General features: G+C 35.9%; 1 long non-coding RNA gene across 1 annotated transcript; it reads left to right on the top strand.

Moving 5' to 3' along the window:
- Positions 1-3,530: 3,530 nt before the first annotated feature.
- Positions 3,531-7,996, top strand: LOC131083721 (uncharacterized). The gene is made up of 3 exons (XR_009114472.1): positions 3,531-3,717; positions 5,887-5,999; positions 7,021-7,996. It is a non-coding gene; the product is annotated as an uncharacterized LOC131083721 (long non-coding RNA).
- The last annotated feature ends 223 nt before the right edge of the window (positions 7,997-8,219 follow it).

Genomic DNA, 8,219 nt, shown 5'->3' on the forward strand with positions numbered 1-8,219 from the left:
CTCCCTTTTGCTTTAACATCTTCCCATATCCTCACTAAAATGGTTCAAGTACATGACAGCTCCCACATCTCCTTTTCAAAAAGTGCCACTGAAATTAACAATGCTAAAAAACCTCCCTAACTGCCATTAATGCCTTCTGCAAATGCTAGCAACTAACAATGAAATGGTTACCTCTGTGTGCAGACTTCTGTGAGCATCCTCAAGTCCAGCCTTGGCCAAGACCTGAAATGGCTTCTGAATTATGCATTTATCTCTCAGGGAACACCATTCTATTTTAGAACAGAAGAAGCCACGTGAACTTATCACACTGCCCCTTCCTTCACAATTTTTTTGCTGCTTGACGTGTCCCCTAGGCAGACTGTGTGAGACAGACCTTTCCTCTCTAAAATTGTGCCATTTTTGGCAGCCTGCTGACATATACTCTAGTCATTGCCTGCATTTATTGGATCTCAGCTGAACCATTCTCAACAGCCCATATTTTGCCGTTGCATTCCTCATCCTGCTATCACCCAGCTCTGTAAGTCTATCTTGTGTAACAAAATATTCTCACTTGTGAAAAAGAATGGTATGAAAAAGAGCATAAACAGACTTTCCCTTAAGTCTTTACATAAGTCTCTTGTGTAAGAGCCTGGGGGGAGGTAAGAGGTGCAAACACATGCCCTGTGGGCGATATTCCAGCCTCCAGGCTGGAATTATGACAAGGACATTTAGACAGCCTGCTTGACAGACTGGTTCAACAAGTCTCTTTAAATGCAAGTAAAGCTTTTGAATCATCCTACAAGATTTTATCTTTTTCCAGATCACCCTCTATATCTAAATATTTATTGCTGGTCTCTCCGTTCTGCTTTCCTTTCCCAGGTCTTGTCTGGGCATAGTGTCCTTTATCACAGAAAGTGCACTAAGCCTTGTGTAGAGCTTCTGGACAGCTCTTGTACTTCTAAATGAAAAAAAAAAAGTTTTCCTATTTAACAAGTCTTGCACATTTCTGTACAATTTTTATCTCTAGTGTTGAAATTGTAGAACTCATTATGCTGGGATATTGTGAATGTCAAGAGGAAATTATATTAGGAAAAGGATTAGACAGATTTAGGTAGGGTAGTACACATGTAGCTGGTAAGCAAGGCAGAGGCACAGTTTCTAGTTTAGAAAGTCCTCAAAATTTTGAACAATTTCAAAAGCCAAGTTGTTCCAAGGGACAGTTCATTCTGAGCTTTCTGCTGTTCCTTTCTTCACTTGATAGCTTAATAGAAAAATTTGCAATATTTTGCATTATGAGGTGTTTGCTTAAGACTTGTCCAACAAAGAAAGCAGGAAATTTAATTTTTAAAGAGGGTATTTTAATGTAAGGTTTAGTAAATTTAGGCCATATTTCAAGGATTTACTATAAAAATTATCAGTTACAATTATTTTAAACAGAAGCTTTTAAAAAAATTAAAACAGAACTGGCTGTACAGTATTCATAGATGAAAATATATATTTTTGGATTTGTATAGGCTACATAAATGGATACATCATGCATAAAAAATGATACTTGTTTTCCCATTACTCATTATAAGGCAGTGTTGTCTAATGGGAATAAACTAGGTTAGTAAACTGCTTCTTCAGCAATTTACCTTCACAGTTGATTCCAGCTGCAACAAAAAGATAAATCATATGCAAACATTTCCAGATAGCCAACTTACAAGCAATTTAGATTTTTCTCTTTAAAATTGCTCATCACATTTGTAAGATCTCTTGTTCCCATATCATAGTCTTCTGTTGTAACTCCTTTTGGTAAAAGTTGCTGTAACCTTAGTGCCTTGCTAGCAAAAATTACACAGAGGACATTTCTCCTCTGGAAAATGAGCTCATGTTTTGACCTTGTTTTATTTATCTACATCTTTTTATAAAATGTTTTTATTATGGTCACCTAATTAAACCCAGAGATCATGACCTGCATGACTACTCGTATTTTCAAAACAGTAGCAGAAAAATTCAAGCTGAACTTATTATCTGTAAAATATGTATAAAAATCTGCTTACTAGGAAAACTTATTGGATGGGCATACTGTTTTAAAATATTTTGAGAATAAGGTCATTATTCATAAAAACTTTCAAACCACAGACGCTTTATAACAGGGTGTATAAAAGTCTTCTCTTTCCTACTGAAGAAGTTTTATTAATTGTTGGCTCATAAATGTGCTTTTGAGACACAATGCTAAGTACTTTTGAGACACTTATGTAATTGAAGGATAATTTATGTGAAAATTAGATGACTGTGTGCATTACCACTACCTCCACAACCTTGCTTTATGCACTTTGACATAGAAAGTGATGACACAGAACTCCTTTTCCTCTTTAAAACTTATATGACACAGGTTATACGGTCAATAAATGTTGTCCAAATCACTCTCCAAAACACGGTTGCCATCATTCATACTGGGAAAGTTCCCTCTGCTAGGAACAGTCCTCAGTCCATGCTGTTTCCTGAGCATTTCACTGGCATTTTTGGGAAGATTGCTATTTGTCCATACATACATTAGTCCATAATAAAATAAAGTAAATAAAGCCAGCCCTACAGCTTGTCTCCAAGACCTGATCAGTTTGCTAATGGAGCTCCAGAGACCTATCTTTTGGATATAAAATGGAGTTGTAAGATTAGAAACCTTCTACTCTGAGTGTTTGATATTCCCGGGGGACAAGGAATCCCAAGTTATGGACCACTTGTGATTTTATTTATTGATTCTTATTGCAGAAGGATAAATAAGCCATCCCCAAAAGAACAATAGAACCATGTTCCCCCTTGCTGTCTGAGAACAGCTTAATGTCTGGCAGTATTCAATTTTCTCTTGCACATCTGCTGACTGCTTGGCTTATATATCCTTATGTAGCCTTTCTGTTTTAGATATCCTTATAAATCCTTTCTAACTGGTGGTACAGCTACACAGGTTGAGAAAAAGCTCTCTGTCATGTGAGTTACTGCTTTTCAAATAGGCCATGATTTTGTGGACAGAACATCTTTCCTGGGGTGTTTGAGTTGATATTTTGAGATCCCCTCTGAAACTGATGGGGGACTAGAATAGACATTGTTTACATCCTGGAGGAACACCCAAAGGTACAACGAAATAAGTGAAAAAATAAAAATTAATTTTAAAAAAAGAGTTCTTGCTACCATCAAGACTGGTTTGTAAATAATGGAGCAATATTGGTCTGTGAATCTCTGTCTCATTTAGTTTTAAGCCCAGATGAGAGCAGGATATCACCCATTCCCTTTTCTTCTGCATAGAGTAAGGTTTGGCTTAGATTGTCTAGATTGTTTAGATTTTCTAAATATGGACATTTCTCCCATTCAAGTGATTTAGGGATCTAGAGGGCAATTTAGACCACCAAAACCTCCTCTAGGGTGTTGTATAACATTAGCCATGGAAATATTTGGACCCTTTGCTAAATATCAAAGCCGTGTTCATATTTAAACAATTCAAGTCTCTTTAAGACTGTGCACAGCATTATTAAAATCTACTCGTCTGCTTAAATCCCTCAGGCCTGAGTTATTCCTTTATATGGAGCTACTGCACACTGGAAACAGCTGCTGTCAGCAAAAACAGCCTATCTGAAAACCTACAAAGCTTCACAAGTCTTAACAGCTTAACAGACCACTACAGAACAGAGGTGTGAAGTTTACTGAAGTCCAATTGATTAAAGTCACATGCCAGTCTTAGCTGGAAAGCAAAGAAAAGAGGTATTTATAAATATTTGGAAAAGTCTTTCAAACAGAGTTGGCAAGTACCGCTTCCTTGAAGATTTCTCTGTCTTTGTTGTGTTGGGATAGATCTGTAAGTAATTTAAGATAGTACAGATCCATCATTTTCAAAAGTACATCTGGGCTTACAGGAGCTGAGACTCTCACCCTGTGAATTTTAGAGCACAGCAGGGGCTTATTTCGTATCCATAAAACACCCTGCTGTGAAGTAAAAATTATGTCCTGACAATCATATGCATTTTTAAAAAAAGAGTGGTATCAACCTTTTGGCTCATGACCACAAATTTATCAGAAATAAATTTAGCAAAATGTCAGGGAGAAATGTCCAGCTGGGGAAGATATTTTGATTTAAGCAGAGCAATTGTTCTTTCTGGAAGTTTGAAATAGCACAAGTCCAAATTAAATTAGTAGCAACCAGAGACTATGATGCAGCATAGTACAGTTTTTCAGAACTCCTAGGTAACTAGAGAAATCCTCTGTTGAAATTCAAGGTTTTATTTAATTTCAATCACTGTTGAATCAGAAGTTGCCCTTATATATTTGCATTAAGGGCTGCCATGGGAACCATTTTGTTTGTGGATGAGATGGTGCAGACCTTCAGAGAAGAACCTTTCACAGTCACACCTGGTTCTTACCAAGCTCAAGGTATCTAGCCAGGGGTAGATGTGACAGATGCAGCAGGAAGAAGAACAACCAAGTGAGATTTTTATTTTAAAATTATTTGAAAAATATTACTTTGCAGACATGGAGATTTTAGATAAGAGACTACAGAATGTGAAAACCCTAACAGGTATTCTACAGCAATTGCTGACTGATAAAGTGCCAATGTAAGGAAAAAGCTCTTTTCTTAGAAACATTATAATGTCCTTTCTTTAATAGACAATTTGCTTGAAAACTTCCAAAGATATTCCCTGAGAAAGGCCCAAGATGCAATTTTATTCCTCTTTTTAATTGTTTTTTCTTTTAGTGGAATTGGTTTTTAAAAGAATTCAAAATATTATCTATGTAATACCAGATATTCAAATGGTACATTAATAAAGTATTGAATCATTATCTGTAATTAGTTTCATAAGTCTGAAACTGAAGAGCCAACATAGGTGAAGGTTTGTATTTCATACAAATAATTTGTAATAAAGAAATAGGTTAGAATCAGAATGAAATTACTATTCTGATATTCAGGGGTCCTATTGTTTTTGAATTTTAGCTCCTTGCTCTAAAAGATTGGATAGGAGGCAAAAATTGTGAAATGAAAATAGTTTGTTATAGTGGCCTTTCATTATGAAGGTTGAAATAGAAATAAGAATGGTTGCAAATACCCACTTAGCTCTTGCACAAAAAGAAAAGGTGTTGGCTGCTCTGAATTTACAGGCTTTAAGAGATGATCTCAGTGGTTTCTGCAAATTCAAGCATGATTCAGCTGGTGGTGTTTCCTTCCCAAAAGTTCCTGGGTTTGTGCCTCTTGTAAAAGTTAAATTGTGTCAGAAATACTATTGATTAGTCTTAGACTGATGTGTGATTAATTTTGCTCATGCTGGGAAAATGGTTCTTTACCTGAGAGTGTGTCCTTGGACATTTGTGTCACTGCTCACAGTGCATACTGACACAAGCAGTGTAAGTCCTATGAAATAAAAAACAAGAGCAGAGATTTGAGTTTATTCTGCAAAAACCTTTATTCTTCTCTCCTTTAGCAGTTTTAAGAACATAAATTTATTTTATTGTTTCATTTTGTTTTTAAAGACATAGTTGGATGGAGAACACATAATTTTGGAAGTACAGGAAATGAGGAAATTATGTTTGGGTGTGTTCAAACAAGACAGCTTTTGAAAATGGATGCAAATGTTATACACAGATTTCAGCTCAGGTTGCAGAGGGAATATGCTGCATTAAGGTATAGCAGTAGAGCTAATCAGCCTGTCAGAATTTAATAGCCAAATGTCTTATATTCTAGATAATGGAGAAAAAAACTCTTTTATTTTTGTTTTTAGTACTGTCTCAGGGATTTTTGTGCTCCTGGCTATGCAATAGTAATAATAATAATTTGATGAGGCAGCAAGTGGAAACAGGAGTTACAGTTAAGGTCCTTCAGGCAGAGATAATAGATCTTACAGTTCCTGGCAGCCTGACCTTCCTTTTACTTGTTATTCAAAGGAAAACCACCTTGCTCTTCTTCCATCAACATGTTGGGGCCTTTAAAAAATAACAGAGTTATGACTGCTGGGCTTTGCATTGAGCACCACCGTGTTTCTAAGAAGGAGGTGAAGGTATTTAGCATTCATGTCGTGCTGGACCCTCTGGGTAAGGATGGAGGAGCCAGGGGCCTTCCTTTGCTGACAGAGGGGGAGTTCAGGCTAAAGCTGATGTTTAGAGATGATGGGAACTCAAGGGCTGCTCAGAGCAGCCCCTAGAGAGGCTTCTGTGTCTCTGAGGGAAACAGCACTGTGGAGCAGGTTTTCCTGATGATATTCCTGGACATCTACAGTCTGTTAAATTCCCACAGAGACAAAATGTGGGTGGTCTGGATCCTGCCATAGTATTGTCATCAAATAAATTATTCTAAAAGAGTGACTTACGTAGAGTGAGAGCTACCTTGTTTGTCTAAAATTTAAAAATCTATGATTTGAACAAATTGTCATTTTATCTTCCAAAGAACACATTACCTTTGCTGTGTGGAATACCCATATGATCTGCACTGTCAGATTCTATTATTATTGTGACAGATACTGTAGCATATAAATTTTAAACTAATGAAAAAAATGTCATCTATCTTTTGGAGCTAAATGTTCAAAGTGCACCAGCTATTCAATTTGATAGATCATTCTTCAGACAGTTTGAGAAGAATTGCATATTAAAAATACAGTGAATGGGAGAAACCCTCACTTTTATCCAGCTTCCCATTTCTTAAACTAATTCTGGGGAACTCATGAGAGGTCTAGTTCAAAAAATTTTTCTTCACTCAATCTATCTGGGAAAAAAATGGTAAATAAAATACTTCTATATTAAGATGAATTTGATTTGAATAAAAAAATAAAGCAGGGTATTAGAACTTACTAATGCTGTTTTTCTGTTTATTATGGTCTCCTGGAAATAGCTGAAAGGGGAAAGAATAACTGCAGTTTATTGCTTTCATATTATTCTGTAGGTGAATGGTATCAACATTTATGATTCTCTAATAAAAGAACATGCACTTGGGTTTTATAGGCTAGAGTAGTTGATAAATTCCATTAAATGTTTTAATGCAGACAACTTTTCTTATGTGAAAAAAATAAATAAAAACCTTTGCAGGTTCCAGATGCAGCAAAATTTTGGATGTTTCTAAAGCTGGACGGAAAATGAAGAGCTTGAAAGCTGAAACCCTTGGAAAATTTCAGATTGAAGACACTTGAACACAAGGGCAAATATGAATCTAACCATGAAATTTCCTAGACTGTTTTGTTTGCATGTTCATTAGCATCTTCATGTTAGCACGTTTCATTAGAATTAACATTTTCTTATGTTTCAAATGCTTCATTTCACCAATTAAATCATTGCTTAAAATATCATCAGGGGCCCATTTTTGATGAGGGCAAAAACATTACACTTCTGTTCATGTATGACTTGTTACTCTCATCTTCCCTCTTTCTGTTACATACTTTTGGAAACCATAAAGTTTGTTATGAAAGCATAGAGGATGAAAACCAGCACATAAATAGTTAATTCTCAGAGCCACTAATGCTCAGATTGAAATTACTTAGAGTATAACTTAAACAAAGGTTATATGATTTTATTGTAATTAATTTGTAGGGACTCAGGAATGTAATAGCTATTTACCCCCTTCCTCACTTTCTGAAAGTCAACATTTGAGAAATTGACCATTGCAGTTGGCTTCCAGACATTTTCCATTAACTTATTGGAAAAATTTCCTTTCCTTATTTGAAAAAGAGGGAAAGAGAAACACTTCCTCAGAAATGAAACAGTTCCCACTTAGAATAACCTGTAGGGCTCATGCTGTCAGTGGAAGTTTGATTGCTTTTTCAAATGTGTTTCATTTCTATGTTCTCAGTAGATACAAGGGCTTTTCTTCCTGTCCACGTGTGCCTCAAGAGCCAATGCACAGAGAAGAAATTGGAACTTTTCAGGACTTCTTCAGGCAAAACAACGGGAACAGGAAACTTGTCATGTCCATACTCAGCTCCCTTCCAAATAAAGCCCTTGTACTGCTTTGGCAGCTAATGCTGAATAATAAATCAAGTTATAGGAGATAAGCTGAAGAATAGAAAACAACAGATTTTTCACTCTAAAAGGGAAGACATTCTAACGTGAAGAAACTTTTCAGTCTGAAAAATCCATGACATTTAAAAAATAATCCCTGCAGTCTGATTAAATATGGAAATGATCTTTAGACAAAGTGAACACTTCACAGTTCTGAGCTTGATATTTTATTTTATTTATCTCCTACAGATTCAAACAATTTCAGAGGATGTAACTAAACCACATGTGGTTTA

This window comes from Melospiza georgiana, chromosome 5, assembly GCF_028018845.1.
Source record: "Melospiza georgiana isolate bMelGeo1 chromosome 5, bMelGeo1.pri, whole genome shotgun sequence".
NCBI lineage: Eukaryota > Metazoa > Chordata > Aves > Passeriformes > Passerellidae > Melospiza > Melospiza georgiana.